The sequence below is a fragment of the Manacus candei genome, unplaced genomic scaffold, assembly GCF_025592945.1.
Source record: "Manacus candei isolate 608988 ecotype Guabito, Panama unplaced genomic scaffold, ASM2559294v1 h1tg000077l, whole genome shotgun sequence".
NCBI classification, from domain to species: domain Eukaryota; kingdom Metazoa; phylum Chordata; class Aves; order Passeriformes; family Pipridae; genus Manacus; species Manacus candei.
Window position 1 is genome coordinate 1,604,500 of NW_026138125.1, and position 17,093 is coordinate 1,621,592.

At 40.5% G+C, this 17,093-nt stretch overlaps 1 long non-coding RNA gene across 1 annotated transcript; it reads left to right on the forward strand.

Moving 5' to 3' along the window:
* Positions 1 to 10,175: 10,175 nt before the first annotated feature.
* On the forward strand, positions 10,176 to 17,058 carry LOC127481257 (uncharacterized). Its single transcript, XR_007908162.1, has 3 exons — positions 10,176 to 10,241; positions 10,992 to 11,065; positions 16,967 to 17,058. It is a non-coding gene; the product is annotated as an uncharacterized LOC127481257 (long non-coding RNA).
* The last annotated feature ends 35 nt before the right edge of the window (positions 17,059 to 17,093 follow it).

Here is a 17,093-nt window from a genome sequence, read left to right on the forward strand (position 1 = left end):
CCTAACAGAAATGCTTACTAGCACCTACAACAAAATCATTTGGGCCATATGCACTTCATAGGAAGTTAGGACAATTAAATTTCTTTCCTCTCTGAGAGACCATTCTGGACAACCCTCTTGCAAAAGTGAATTTTTAATAGCATCATGTTCACACTTCTTGTTACTGCTTTTTACTCTGCATTACGAGCTGGACAATTTAGTTTCTTGATTATGAATGTGATTCCCATGGTACTCCCATTCTAGAAACAAATTTCTTGTGGGCCTAATCCGGCTGGAGTAAGTAGTAATTTGGGGGTTTTTTACTTCAATAAACCAAACAGGAAGTTTCTTGTGGTTTTATCTTCACTTTTTTTTTTTTTCCCTTAACAAAAGAAAGATCAAATCTCAGTTCCTTGTGTTATATTAAACAGTCTTGGATGGTTTGCTGATATAAATACATAACAGACAGAAATTTCGCCTTCTGTATCTCTGTTCCCTGCAGAACGTTTAACCACTGTCTGTGTAACACTGGAGCTGCTTTTCTGTCCCTCTTTTTTTTTTTTTTTTACTTCTAATAAATTTATAATATCCTGTGCCTTCCTCTACTTCTCTCTCCACACTTTTCACTCCCCTCTTTGTAGAGGCTGTTTATTCTTTTTCTCACAAACTTTCCACGGCACTGCACGAAGAACACCAACGAGGTCCGACACTGCAACACTCCTTTAATGAGAGCGCACAAGGGTTTTAGCAGCTCTGGCGTGGAATGCACCAGAAAATGGGGAAACGAATAGGGATAGGGACTCAGGCGAAGAGGGAGGAAGTGGTGAGGAACCGGGAAAGGAAAGGGCGAATGGTAGCTCTCTCCTCTCTGCAGCCTTCTCAGCCAATCAGCGGGGGAAGCAGGGAAGCAGGAATCAGGCGTGCCTGGGCCAGCCCGGGAATTACAACTGCAGAGGGAATCATGCAATGTAGATATTTGTAAACACATATATATTTGTAAACACAATGTATACATTTGTAAACACATATGTTAAGTCCATATAATAAAGTCTTTTCAATTGCTGTATATCCTTTTCCACTCCTGAAACCGTTCCCATGCTGATCCTTGCTCCTCCACACCTTTTCTCCCTATTTTCCCACCTACAGTGGAAGAGGCTCGGTTCTTATGAAAATGCATTTGTTTCTCCATTCCTTCTCAGACAGCTTATCAACTCATTGTGGCAGCTGCTGGTTTCTATACCTCTCTTTCCTCCTTGTTAAATGCTTATGAAACTACTCAGTTTCCAGTAATATTCTCCCATTGCTGCCAGAGCAACTGTAGCATCTGGACCCACTAGTACTGATATTCCTTTCACAGCAGCGAGAATCTCAGGTAAATCTGTAAACTTCCTGCAATCAACAGCAAAATCCCCACTGGTTTCAAGATTAGGATTTTTAACAGACGTAAATTACTAGAGAAGAAAGGAAGTAGGGCTTCCATTTCTGGATTCATCTGTCTAAATTATTGAACAAAATAATCTGCAATAATTTTGGTTTAGTTGTGATTAGCAGCTCGTTCATAGTGGATTTGATGAATGAATGATTTTGTGATTCCTGCTCATTGGCTGTATTTTTGACAGGTCTCATAATGTTCCAAACCCCACACTGTTTATTTGTTTCCATGATTAGAGAGCATAATTCACTAGATAAACTTGAACATATCTTTCAATGATTTGCACTTTAAGTACTTTCATATTATGTTAAATTTTAATGTACATTTTCTTTTTCTTTTTCCTTGATTTTTCTTAAGTCACTTCCAAATACCACTAAAAGTCATTTGTAGCAGCTGTACCAAGTAGAACAGTGGGAAAGGTAGCATTATTTCCCTCAAAAACTGAATCAAGTATATACTGTAGAACCATTTTACCTTTAGTGAACTTGAATTCCCACCTATGAACAAAAAACCCCAGAAGTCTGCCTGCATGAGGGCTTCAGAACTGATCCCAGAACTTGAAACAATAAATAACAACTCATAGAGTACTTCTTAGTTCTTATCTCTGTATTATATATGCAAAAAAAATGTTTTAAAACTGGATTTTAGAAGACTTCACAAATGCTCTAAATTGCAGACCTTTCTACTGAGTTCAGCAGATTGTGCCTTTGCAATTCTTATGCATTGAGGGATATAGTCTCCAAAACAAAAATCTGCAGGAAGTATATTTGTCTCCACTTCATAACTAGGGAGCTGAGATACAAGATTGCTGGAGTGCCTAATTTAAGCAACACGGCAGGCTGGCTTTGTTTTGGTGTCAGGACTATTTCTCGCCACAGATTGTATAGGAAGTCTGACTCTTGACAGCTGAGGAAAACTGGCAGACTAAATCACTTGTTGCTCTTTTGAACTAAATATCATAACACACAATGTATTAAGCAGACAGAATTTCATTCTTCAGCATTGTACTCCACAGAAGCTTGGGAACAGTCAGCTTTAAGACAAAGTCCCCAACATGTTATCAGCAACCTCTGTTAGACTTTCAGGGCTAGTGCATCAACCTGCTCTCAATTTTAGGATACATATTTCAGTAGAATCACTGATGATGCTGAGTTAGGGAAAAAAAACAGGCTGATAGTTTTGGCCCCCAGGATGTTTGTGCAATGCATATGGTCATGCAGGAGGGTAGAAAAGAAAACCATAATTGTCCACAGGGAAAGCTACAGATTTTGAAAGAGAGGGATCATAAAGTGACCACTTTCATGAGGTCACTGATCAGCATTTAGCCCTCTAGTACTAAATGAAAGAGATTGCTTAAATGTAAGCATTCCAGGCTTAAGATACTGAGGAAAAAAAATCACTGAGCATTTAATGAACACTCCAAAGAAAGAAATGTTTGTCTAGCTTGGATGATGCAACTGATCCAGTGACAGGAAATAACACAAAACAACTTTCAGGTATGAAATAAGCTATTTTACCCCAATAGCAATATGAGAGAGAGATGACTGTCTTTGCATCCCAGAACACTATGACAAGGTCACATGTATCTTTGTTATGTAAAGTAGATAAATATAGCATACATGATCTAAAATACGTTTTTGACATAGAAACAAAAGGGCTGATTTTATTTTCGTCATCAGTATATAAACAATCTTGGGAAAAGTTAGAAGAAGCTTTCAGTATTGCTCTGTGTGGCAGCTGGTCACAAGTAAAAGACCATTTTTTATTATGGAACGACTGGCACAGATAAACTTTTAGGATATATTCCCAAAGGCAATTTAAAGAGATTTTGCTATTTGGAAAAGGCACTGTTACTGTTTAATTTACAAAGTTAATAAAGTGATTTCTAAATTATTTAATAAGGTAGGGAATAATCACAAAGTTCATAGTTCTTTGGTCTTAGCAGTATGAATCATACACCAGATTAAAACATTCTGGTCATGAAATAAACAACTATAAAAATTTAATTTTAAATAAAAAAATAATCATAAAGTAAAGGGGCTTAAATTTACTGTTTTTAAATAAAGAAGTGGTTTTTGTGCTAGGGCAATGCTTTTTATTAGATCCAAGAATTTTTTACTGCTTTTTACTATTTTACATATGCATTTTTACATCCCTTATTCTTTATCATCATCATGTATCACTAATTCATAGCACTATTAAAGTGCTGTGGACTTTATTTTGGGCTTTTGTGACTTGCCACAGTATTTCTAGGGCAGGGAAATCTGAGGGCAGAATGAAACCACTTATGGCTCCAATCTGAATTTAAATCCTTGGAAAGAGGCAAGCAGGAGAAAGAAAAAAACTAGGAGAAAGAAAAGATAATTTTAATTCCTTCCTTTCTCATTCTAAAGATCAAGCCTTTTAAATCCTTTATAATACACTATAAAAAAGATTGAAGTTGCTACAAGTAGCTGAGTGTTTGTGGGTCAGCCCTGCTCTGGTTCCAGGTGATAGATACAACGTCATACAATCTGTGTACACTTATTGTGTCTCTGTGCACACACAAAGAAGGATTAGGACTGACCATGAAAATAAGCCTGTGAAGTCTAAAATAGATGGAGAGCTTTGTATTTTTCATGTGACTAATGCCTTATGTTCTTGTTCATAATGTAGAAGCTATTATTGAAACTTACCCACAACCAAACCCTTTGTTCAAAGGTTTAGAAATATTTGGGGAATATTAAGGAAAAAAATCAGAATAATTGTGTCAAATAGCCAGGAGTCTTGCTTGTTGTTAAAAAAAAGTCCTGTTTTTAAGTAGAAAACAGTATCACTTTTTTTTCCAGCATTTTTAGTTTCCCAATCAAGCCTGCAAATGGAAGAGGAGAAGTCTTAGTTTGTGTATTAGATTCATAATTTTAATGAAAAACAACTGTTATTATCTACCTCCATCTATAGCTTCAGGATGTGCACAGCTTCCACAAGATCTTCCATAGTGAATCACTCAAATTCCTATCCCAGTGTGACAGCCTCCCATTACAATTACAGTCCAGCATTTAACAAGTACAAGCAGAGCAAAGCAGAATAAAAAATACTCTTGGAAACCAGAAGAATCATCTCTAAGTAATGTGGATTCTTCCTTCCAGAAACTATTCTGGCAGCTGAATCTCCTAGCCTGGCCACATTATAGTAAAGTAGAAGGCATGGAAAATCAATCACGCAGAGCCAAATCCTTGATTCCCACTGTATTCCTACAAGTTGTGCACAGAGGGGCAGCATCCATCACCTTTACCTAACCAGTGGTCCTATGAAGTTGAAGTTCATTCAAGACTTACCTCTTGGAGCTTCTTTTTACTTGAGAGGGTTGTTGGTCTGGTAGGCCCATGTGATGAAAGAATGACACTGTCTCCTCAGGCACATTTGGCAGGAGACTGCAAAGAGCATTCCAGCCTTCAGCTCTTCTGTGGCCAGGTTAAGGCTCTTGGAATGAAGAGTCTCTTCTTCCCACTTAACTATCTGCAGACATGTCTCTGAGCTCCACCAAACCCATTCCCATCCCAGCCCACTCCTTCCCCAGCCCTCCTAGCAGTGATCACCAGATGCACTGTCCTGTTCCTGCCACAGCCTCACCCAGAGACTCAAGGTTAAACTTGGCAGCCTCCCACCTTTAGCAACAACAGCAGATTCCACTGTCTGTCTTGCTCTTGCAGGCACTGGAGGACTGATCCAGCCCTGTGGGCCACCTCCATCCCATCAACAGCTGCTCCCTGTCTCCTCCTGGGAAGTAGTGGTGAGCCAGATGAAAGCACTGCACAGGTCACAAGCTGAGCCACGGTCACCTGGAAGCATTCCAGGGGCCTTAGCAGTGATCCTGGGGCAAAACTTCTCAGGGAGCTTATGTCCCACAGCCCAGCAGCTGGCTTTGCTACCAGTACACAATGGGGCCAACCTCACCTTGTTCCTTCCTTCACTGGCACACACCACAGGATGTTAACAGCTTGTAGATACAAAAGTCTAAGTCACATATTCTTTCTTCCCAACATGTTTTTTCTTGCTTCAGTCAATCCATTTGTCAGTCACTACAGCAAATTGCATATACCAACTCTTCCTGCAGCAAACGTTTCTGCATACCACTGACAAAGCTGTCACTATGACTGTTATTAATGTGTTAGTCCTAAAAAATACATAATTTTAAGTTAGTTTTTTTTTCTATAAAAGAACTACAATACGAAGCTTCCATTTAAACTAGGAATATGGGAAGTATTGACGGTAACTCCTGAGTCATGCAAGGCTTTTTTTTCATGATGGAACCTGGATATCACTAAATTCCTCTGATCCTTGTCTCCCACAGCACATACATGCACATGCATACAGACTCTTACCTCGTTTCTCTTACTATTAAAAACTTTCCTTTAAAGGTATGGCACTTGGCTGACTTAGAGATTTCAGAGGTCAGGGTGAAATCCATGAGAGCTAAGGATAGACCATGGTTAGTGAGAAGGATCAAACTATGAATATTGCAGAGGAGATTAGATGATTCCAGAGTCCAGGCATCTTTAGAGAAGATAGCAAGACAAGCTTTCCTTTAAATAAGTCCACTCATGACAAGAACAACTCCCACGATACTGACCAATCCCTGCTTCCCAGACAAAAACAGTTCTATAAAAGAGTTGTGGGGGAGGGAAATATAAATACATATTTAATGGAAACCTTAGAACTGTGCAGTAAAGCACATACACAAAAATAAATTATTAAAACCTGAAAGTAAAATCATACCCAATATTAATTTGTCAAGTACAATGTTGGTCCTGAAATGGGGAGAAATAGGAAGATATCATGTACTTCTCTTAGGGACTTCTTGTGCTGGGTAAATTACAAGATATTATTCAGAGACTACAGTGTTCAGGAGCAACCTGGAACTACAGGGTATACAGCCAGATGCTACTTACCCTGACTTATGTGAAGATGTAGCAATGTAAGTACACTACTTTCCACCAAATTCAGCCATAGATGTCATTTGTACACAGATGTGTGTACTAATTTTATGCCAATGTTTGCTGTGTGTTCCCCTAGGACTTCTGACAGGTGATTTATCAGCAGAGAATGTTGTGAAGGCAGGCTGCTCCCCTCTGAATCAATCCTTGTATCACAGTCTTGATAAGCTAAACAATAAATGCATTTTGTACTATCTCTTTCTAGTAACTGGTTCTCAAAACTTGCTTTTCCCAGACTGCTCCTTTGATATTCTGTATTGCCATAGACTGTCTTTGAAGAGTGAATAATAATGGAGTGCTTTAAAGAGACTTGTAAAAGTTATGAAGTCATAAAACTCTATTTGATTCCTCCCTCAGACTGTTTTCTGAAAGCATGCTGAATATTAATAGTGAAGTGATCTTATGGGCTTTGAATGAAAGATTTTTTCTCCTCTCAAGCCACAGTTTCTACTGCACTTATCCTCATTGACATTTCCTTGCCCTCGGGATGATGGGATGTCTACAGGATTTTTTTCCAAGTCTCTTATCAACAGTATTTTGGGACATTTGTCCAAAATGTCTCTTAGAGTTTTCTTTTCAAATACATAGTGTAAGTCAATTCCGCACAGAGCTATAGTCATTGTGATACAGAAGGTACATCAAAACACACCTTCGCAAACAAGACATGTACTTGTTTTCCTTTCCCTTCTTGTTCTTGGCAACTGTGTATAGGAGCTTCCCATAAAGTCCATTTCTCCCCCTCTTTTCCTAAGGTGTGGCTATGTTGTGAATAATTGATGAAAAATAGTTTTCTTTATCATGTTGCAGAGTTTGGACGTCCACCAACCCATTAACTCAAAATAAACTCCTAAGCATTCTACTGTCTGATCAGTGTCTGCATAGTGACATTTACCAGGAGAGAGAGAGACACAATAGTCAGCGACTGGAGATTCTTACAGACTGGAATAGTGACACTGTAATCTTGCTCGTTCCCTCCCTATACCTATCACCCCCTTTTCCAATCTCTATATTCTTTTCTACACACAGCTAAAACGACCATTAGAAGTGTCCCTTGACATGTGTTCAAATCCAAACCACAGGTATTAAAATTCACTTAAAAAAAAAAAAAAAAACCAAAACCAAAAAAAGGCAATTAAAGCATTTTCTGGTTCCAGGACATATAACAGAAAAGACATCGCCATTACTAAGCTCATTTCTGAGGTCAACAGATGGTCTTGCTACATTTAGAGTACTTGGAAGTTGTTTGCTCTGTTCTTTGTTACAGAAAACACCTTGGAAGTAGATTCAAAAGACTGTATCCAGAAGGCTTTATGCCAGTCCTACTTAAACCAGCTTTTCTGATACAGCTGGAAACAACTTTTACATTTGTGAGTAGGTATAAATGTCACAGGACATTTTTAAGTAGACATGAGCCAAATTAGAAACAATAAAGGAAAGTCTGATGTTATCACACGGTATATTTCATGCATCCAGTCAGTGGCAGCAGCCCACAGATGCTTAGGCTAGAAATGCTTTAGTAAATGGAACAATTTGCAGCATTGTATGAGCCATCAGCACAGCATAATAAAACTTCACGGAGGTATGTGGTTATACCTTTTCCTGAAAAAAGAAAAAAAATTGAAAAGCACAAAATAACTTCTTATCTGCAGGAGTTCATTAACAACTGCCAGCTATGTATCATACAAGTGAAAGGAAGAGTTCTTTAAATGGGAACTTACAGAGGAACCATGGCACTTGAGTAATTAATACTGTACCCTTGTATCAACTATCTCTGCATCTTGTTTTTAAAGGAAAAAATACCACACACTTTTTTCTTGTCATGGTTTTACACTGCCATCCAACACCTGACACACAAATGATCGATATTTAGCATCGCTCCCCACCCTGGTCACATCCAGTCATGCATAATAATTGATGATCCATTCAGAGTAATTCCTTGCAATTATCATAACAAGGATTGGAGATAGACATGCATACATGGTACTAAAACTGAATAACCACAAAGTATTTCGCACGTGCATTCTCCAATTTTCTCTTCCACTTATGGATAATAACACTATTTGCAGAAAGAGCAGCAAAACTTTTATCCGGGGATTTATTTATAACACGTAGTCTTGCTTACTCAAATGTAAATAACAGGCACCGCGACCCGTCTGTAGCCAGAGTCTGGGCGTGTGCCCGCGCTGGAGCCCCCTGTAAGCAGAGCGGCAGCCTGTTTGGCTGTTGAATGGTTTAGGATCAGGAATCTTTTCCCTGAGGTTAAAAAGCCTTTTAATACATAGTATGTTCTCTGTGTGTTAGTACTTCTCTGCTACAATCAAGTTACCTTTCAAACTCTTTTTTGATAAGCTTAGCGAATTGCATTCATTCTGTCCTTCACAGTAGAGCTTTTTTTTTTTCAAGCATTCAGATAATCTTTGTGGCTTTCTTCTTACACCGTCTTCATTTCTTCCACTGTTAGAAACACTTGACACCTGACTTGTAAGCAATATTCTAGTACTCGCTTCATCAAAAAAATTGCCTTCCTATTCCTACACACTGCCTTCCTGAGTAGATTTTAAAAGTCTTCTTAATCCTGTTTACCTCACACACACAACAGACACAACAGTGTGTTGACTCAGTTGTTCAACATGATTTATAAGCACTTTTCAAAGTTGCTGTTTTCAAGCATACTGTCCTCCCCTCCATACTTAAAAATTTTATTTTTTAGACATACAGCTCTTCATGTGAATATATTAAAACAGCAGCTAACTGCACAAGTTTATTCTCTTTACCAAACTATCCATGTTACTCTGTGTGACTTCAGTATCATTATCTGTCGTGCTGTCAAATTTCTGTGTCATCTGCATATATTTGTCTATGGTGATTTTATATTTAAATCCAGGGGATGCATAAAACTGGCATCACTTTTCTTATTTCTTATTCTTATTCATCACAATTTTAAACAGCCTCACTGTTGATGATTATTTCTCACTGGCATTATTTTTCTAACCCATCAGTTCCAGACTGTATGTGCTACAGTGCCAGTATTTCAAATGAGCAGTAGCATATTGATCTTGCTGGATTAACAAGCTAACAGTTAAAACATATGATATCTCCACAGTAGGACTACATCTGTAATCTCTCAAATAGTTAAATTAGGCCTATTTTCTATAAATTAATTATATTAATTTAATTCTTTATCACTGAAATTGTTTGCCTTTTTCCTCTATTTCGCCTGGATCATATCAAGTTAACAGGCCCTTTAACTACAAGTCCTTCAAAAATACTCCTAAATTATTCACAGGTTTCATGCTTCTGTAATTTTCTGAGCATTCCAAAATTAATCTCAAAAGCTGGTTACTGTGTGTGAAGTGCCTCAGACGAATGTGGGGTTTTTTAAGGACTTTCAGGTGTGAATGATCCCAGCTTGATCATTTGAAAAAAAAAATATTTTAGGAAAGTGGGTGCCATCTGTGTCCCTGAGGGGGAGGTGGGTACCTTGTGTACCCCGGAGGAGCTGCGTGACTCACTGAGAGGGACCTGAGTATGCCCTGTATCACTGAGGAGGGGTGGGTGTTCTGTGTGTCTCTGAGGGGGAAAAGGGTGCCCCGAGGGCTACGCGGGTGTCTCCTGTGTCCCTTTAGGTGCTGTAAGTGACACAGGGCGAAAAGGGTGCTCTGGAGGGTCACCGAGGATCCCTGAGGGAGACCAGACGGGGCGGGTCGGTCGCCGATGCTGCGCTGCTTTTCCCGCCCTCCCCTCAGCCCCCTCAGCCCCCTCAGCGCCCTCAGCCCCCCCCCCCCCCCCCTCAGCCCCCTCAGCCCCCTCAGCCGCAGTGTCCCGCCACTCCCCGGTCCGTGAGGCGGGCGCAGGTGAAAGTTGCTTTGGAGAAACTCGATAAAAGGTTGTGGAGTCACCCTAGAGAAGATTTTGGGCTGTTACAGACGTAACAGAGTGCTGAGCAGCAGCGTCAGAAGGACAGGACGGTCTTTCAGTGGAGTTATTGAGGAAAAAGCTTCTTGAACTTCGTCACCCTTAGTGAGGTAAGACAAAGGGGACTAAGAGTTTCACAGAAGTAAAGCTCAGGGAACTTGGAAAGCACATGCCGGGGATGTTTTGAGGGAAGATGTCAGGTAAAATGTGAGGGACAGACTGAAAATCTTGGAGGGAAAAGCTGAGTAGGGGACATTTTGGGGGTTGAAATATGTGGTGTCCTGAGTGTCACTGAGGGTTTTAAGGGTCACAAGAGAAGGAGGCTGGTGCCTCCGGTATCACTGAGGGGAAGGAGGATGTGCTATTTGTCACTGAGGGGAAAGCAGATTTCCTGCATGTTGCTGAGGGGGGAGGCGGGTGCCCGATGCGTCCCTGAGGATCTCTGAGGGGGAAGAGGATGCCCCGAGGACTACGCGGGTGTCTCCTGTGTCCCTTTAGGTGCTGTGAGTGACACAGGGCGAAAATAGTGCTCTGAAGGGTCACCGAGGATCCCTGAGGGTGCCCTGAGGGAGACCAGACGGGGCGGGTCGGTCACCGATGCTGCGCTGCTTTTCCCGCCCTCCCCTCAGCCCCCTCAGCCCCCTCAGCCGCAGTGTCCCGCCACTCCCCGGTCGGTGAGGCGGGCGCAGGTGAAAGGCGCTTTAGCGAAGCTCGATAAAAGGTTGTGGAGTCGCACTAAGGCAGATTTTGAGCTGTTACAGAGGTAATACAAAGTGTCGGGCAGCAGGGTGTTTCAGTAGTTATTGAGGGGAAAGCTTCTTGAACTCCGTCACCTTTAGTGAGGTAACACAGAGGGGACTGAGAGTTTCACAGAAGTAAAGCTGAGGGAACTTGGAAAGCACATGCAGGGGATGTCTTGAGGGAAGATCTCAGGGTAAAGTGTGAGGGACAGACTGAAAATCTTGGAGGGAAAAGTTGAGTCGGGGATATTTTGGGGGTTGAAATATGTGGTTTCCTGAGTGTCACTGAGGGGTTTTGAGGGTCACAAGAGGAGGAGGCTGGTGCCCCCGGTATCACTGAGGGAGAGGTGTGGGTTCTATGTGTCCCTGAGGGGAAGGCAGGTTTCCCACATGTTGCTGAGGGGAGAGGCAGGTGCCCGGTGCTTCCCCGAGTATCTCTGAGGGGGAAGAGGGTGCCCCGAGGGCTAAGCGGGTGTCTCCTGTGTCCCTTTAGGGGCTGTGAGGGACACAGGGCGAAAAGGGTGCTCTGGAGGGTCACCGAGGATCCCTGAGGGTGCCCTGAGGGAGACCAGACGAGGCGGGTCGGGTCGGGTCGGTCGCCGGTGCGCGGCTTTTCCCGCCCTCCCCTCAGCCCCCTCAGCCCCCTCAGCCCCCTCAGCCCCCTCAGCCCCCTCAGCCCCCTCAGCGCCCTCAGCGCCCTCAGCGCCCTCAGCGCCCTCAGCGCCCTCAGCGCCCTCAGCCGCAGTGTCCCGGCGCTCCCCCGTCCGTGAGGTGGGCGCGGGTGAAAGGCGCTTTAGCGAAGCTTGATAAAAGTTTGTGGAGTCGCAGTAAGGCAGACTGGGCTGTTACAGAGGTAATACAGAGTGTTTCAGAGGAGTTATTGAGGAAAAAGCTTCTTGAACTTCGTCACCCTTGGTGAGGTAACACAGAGGGGACTGAGAGTTTCAGAGAGGTAAAGCTGAGGGAACTTGGAAAGCACATGCAGGGGATGTTTTGCGGGAAGATCTCAGGTAAAGCATGAGGGAGGTGAAGTGTGATTAAGGTGGTGAATAAGGCACAAACCTTGCCGGTGACACAGTCAAGTGCCAGGGCAGAATTAAGGTTTATTACAAAACAGTTTGGTTTAAATACAGTGCTTAAACATGTCACATGATCTTCCAAACAATGACAATCAAGTATTGATTGAGCATGTGTGAGAACGTGGAAAACTACAACTCCCATAATTCCTTGCCACATCTCCCTTTCTCTAAATATTTAACAAATTGTAAAACAATACATTTTTTAAACATCCTTAATGTAACCAATCTTATCTTAACTGTTTATAAAAACCAGGGCCTATCATCACAAGGCCTTTATTGAGCTGTTTACAACTTTATTGGTTTGTGCAATATTCAAGCAACCTTGAATTACCCAGGGTTTGCAGATGTGTAGAACCTTTTATCTGAGGGTAATTTTGTGTGGTTGGGTAAAGGCATCATCTTTATTTGAAAGGGAAATGGGTTGGGTTGTAGATGTGTTGGAAGTAGTGTTGTTTGAGGTAGTGTTGTTGAATGAGTGTTTAAGATATCTTGCTGTAAAGTGTATTTGCATTCACACACACATACATGTGTCCACTCAACTTTCTCATTCACATTCCTGTGGCCACTGTTTCATTCTCCTAACACATGCATTCTTAAACCCTTTATTGTGTTTGAATCATGGAGTTTTGGGTTTGTATTGGTTACTGTTTGTGTGTTTCTTTTGGTTCTGTTTATTTATTGCTTCTTTGTGATTGTTCCTGTTTTGAAGAAGTGTTAATGTAGATTTACACATACAGGGACCAGACCCATATCTCTTTCCCTCCCTTTTTTGTGTTTTTATAGCATGTTTCTCAATGTGTGGTGTGTTCCTTTTACTGTTGTTGGTTATGTTTCTTCAAATCCAATTTCTTCACTAATTTTTTCTGGTGATTGTTTCTGTTGTGAGGGAGGGCTAATATAAGGCCTGACACATTTAGAAGAGATCCTTTGTAATTTGGTACCCTTGGATACACAGGCATATATCCTCCCTCAAGTTCTGAGATCTACTGGTCCTGACCATTGCCTAGATATTAGATTTTTAATCATAACTGGTACTTTGGAAGATGAAAGTATTTGAGTTTTATGTTGGTATTCATACCTGCTATGGTTTGTATCATCACAGTTTAAGAAATTTAGAACATGTGATGCTTTCCATAAGCCTTCCTGGGGGCTATATACCAACTCCCCTCTTTTTTGCCTTTGAAGCATTTCTTTTAGTGTGCAGTGTGCTCTTTTTACAATTGTTCTGTGGGTGAGTGCAGCATGTTTGGGGAATGGAATATATTCTGATTTGTGAGATGTGTTTTAGCTTTTGTTGAATAACATACAGGATCATTGTTTGTGTTTATGGTTTTTGGAATGTTTGAAATTGCAAAACAAATTAGTATTTGGCAGCATCTTTTGCCCTTTTCTAGTGTGTGTTGTATTATTCTGTCTGGAATGTGTGTGAATGGATGTGTCTTATGTAAGAGTTAGATTCTGTGTGATTAACAAGGAATTACGTGGTGTGTATTTTTCCAGGTAAATGAGGGTTAGTGAAATCTCGAAGGAAGGAGGCTTCGAGATGTGAAAGTAGCATAGCATGAATCAATTATAACATTCACAGGTTAATTACAAAACAATTTAAATGTCTTGCATATATGAGTAACTTGTAAAACTTATATAGAGTCCCAGTCCACTTATTGTTACATTGTCTTCTTTAGTTTGTCCAGATGTAGATGGTCTTAGTGTCCCATTTACTTACTACATCTTTTGATGTGTGGTTTTCTTTGTATTGAAGATTCCATTGCTGGTCCTGTTAAATTTTTTTTTGGAATGTTTTACAGTCCCCATTTCTTAATAATATCAGTTAGAGCAAATCTAACCAGGTTTAATTCAGTCTCTCAGGTAGCTGCAATTTACAAGCAGCTATTTTGCACTCTTGTTGACATTATGTATGTTGTTGTGTGATTGCAAAATGTTTTGAGAATGTTTGAATGTAACAAATATGGGGATGTTTAAGATTCTATACTTATTATTTGAATAACATTGTTATGGTAATTGCATGTATGTGGATGTATTTTAGAATTTAATAACTTCTAATAACTTATTTTTAATAATTCAAATAAAGCTACTGGGAAATTAATGAAAAAATAGGGAAAAAATTTTTAAAGCTATAGTGTTCTGGTTTTGTGGAAGTAAACTTAAATGTGTTTGGTTAAAATGACACCAATTTACAAAGTGAAAGGCAATAGCAAGAACTTTTAGGCAACAAAGAGAATTTTTCTCTCTCTTTACACTAAAACAGAAGGTTTAAAATCTTCTTTTTCATCTTGAGTCCAGGAATTGATTGGTAATCAGCATGCAATCTATGCTGAAACAATCTGTGGGTAAATTTATTTAATTCAAATTTATCTCCCTAGTAAATTGCTTATATTGCTCCAGTTTTTATAATATGTGTAGCAGTTTTGTTTGCTGGTTGATAAAAGGTTTATCTTGTATTCTTTAGCATACCCAGAAGAATATGAAACTGCTAAACCTAATGAAAGTTTTGTATCAGCCAGTTTTATATTTAAAAAATATGAATTAATGAATATATTGGGCTTTAAAATGGTGAGATGCTAAATTTTATTCCATGTGTAAATGTTTTTAAACTATTTTCTACCCTTTATTTCTATTGTTAAGAAAACAATTGACAGTACTTTTAAGAAAACTGATTTGAAAACAAAAAAGAAAAACCCACAAATGTTAGAAGTAAAATTTATATTTTCTTGAAAATGTAAAATGCAGTGCTATGAGTGAATAGTTAATAAAGTTTTAGTTTGCTGTGTTTTGCTTTCTTTTTCCCATATTATGTAATAAAGGAGATTTTGAGTGAGAGATGAGAGGGGTTTGCTTGTCGTTTTCCTCACCAAAAGGCAACTCACTTGTTTGTTTAGTGTAAGAGTTAGTAGGAAAGTTTTTATAGGAACAGGAATAGTGGTAGAAGATGACAAAATCTAATTCCACCCAGTTGTTAAGCAGTAAACCATTGTTATGTTTGAGGGGCAACACATTATTTCTTGTTTTGCAAAGGCAATTATGCAAGAAGTGGTTTTTATCCTTTTCTTTAACTAAAAAGTCATTTGTAAAATTCTTGGTTTCAAAAATTCTAATCTTTTTGCACTCTGAGACAGGGGTAAAAAGTATGAAAATCCATTTTTTTCTACTTTGAGAGATTGATAGATTAGTGAAAGGGTTTCTGTACATAGCAAGGCTGTGTTTATATGGTTTTCTAGTGTTGTGTGTTAATGCATCACCTCTGTTTTAAGCAAAGGCCACTGTATCACGGATTTAGGGCTATTTGTTTCTTGGGCCACTTGTGGGTTTAGCTGCAATGAAACTGCCTTTGGGACAAATCAGCTGTTAATTGACTTGCTCTTTGACTGAGGCAGCCTCTGTTCTACAGAATGAGTGATTTCAGTGGGTCCAATGAAAACAGGGTTAATGTCCAGGCTGTTGCTGGTTATGATGTCTCTGTTTTGTTTTGGGGGTGCTAGTTTAAGAAAACTTGTTAAACAGGTTTGGATGTTTTTTAAGAGCCACTGTGAGGTTACATCTGTTCTGTTGTTAAAGATGTTTGATATTCCTGTCTTTGCCTCCCATTCTAATTGTTTGAGTATAGGCCAATTTATGCATGTTTGTGTTTTGAATGGATTTGGAGGTGTGTATTGCTGTTGCTGTTACAGCCTTGTGAGGCATCTTTGGGCCTGTGTTGTATGAGGGATTTGTTTGTTTTGCTTTATCAAGGCTTTTGCAGTGACTGTGTGTAAAGGGTTATGTGTTTCTGCAGTTGAAATTGTAACTGGTTGTTTCTTTGCTACTTGTTTAGGTTTAGCTTTCCATGCTGTGTATGGCATACTGTCTAACAGCATTTTAAAATAGTGAGAAGTAAATACTCAATTTAGAGTCCCTCCTAGTATTTCTATTCTTCCCCCCTGTAACACAGAAGAACCTTTTATAATAGTAGATAATTTGTCAATTAGTAAAGTTGTCCTTTTGTGACTTAGTAAGTTAAGTATGGTAGCTGATAGTTGTATGTCTGCTGTGTTTTGCAATGTTACCTTTAGGTTGTTGGTTGTGTCAGTAGGTGGATTGTGTTGTTCCAGCTGCTATTGTTAGCAATGTAACCAATATATATATTGTCCATTTTAACACTGGTAGCTTTGACTTCACTGATGCTCTTGGCTTCGGCAGGAATATGTTTTGTGTGCTTTCCCAGTCCGTATTCTCTTCTTCGAGCTGAAGTAGTACCTGTAGCCACGTTTGCTGTTCTTCCTCTTCTGCAGGATCCAAAGCTGCTTGTCTTCTTTCTGGTTCTCTCGTCTCGCTGAGTTCGGTTTGCCACAGCTCGGCTAAGATTTCTAGGGTGGCAATTTATAATTTTCCTCCTCCATCAAGCCGTCTTCAGCATAGAAGCTGTTCTGAGGCTGGCGAGGGCTGTGGGTTGGTTTCTTGGTTAACCACGGTGGTGTTCTAAGTGTTGTGCATTTGTTGTCTGTTGGTTGAACTGGTGGTGACGGAAAAAGCACTTGAACTTAGACGTCATGACAGGAGTAAGCTGGCTGTGTCCATTGTTCTGCAGAAGTCTTACGGCCGCTGCATGGCCAAAGAGAGTTACTGGACACCCATGACCCTGCAAGAGCAGTCTATCCATTGCCTCCCTGCCCCTGCAGCTGATGCTGGTGCCTAAACCAAGTGAACTTTAGAGGGATTTGTAGAGGTGGGGGGGACGGTGGGTGGGTGGGTAGTAGCTTGGAGATCTCCCTGTCAGTGTGTAGGGATGGTTTACTTCTTGGGGAGGAGCTGCTGTTTCTCAGGCTCAAATGTGTTCTCCTGCCTTGGCAGAAGCTGTCGGAGAAGAAAGAAGAGACAGGAGTAGACCGGAGAGGCAAAAGCCAAGAAGAAGAGCGTCGGCGTCGAGCTCAAGAGGGGGCGGGAGAAAGGCCCTCTGGGCAAAGGCCCCTCCCCGGCA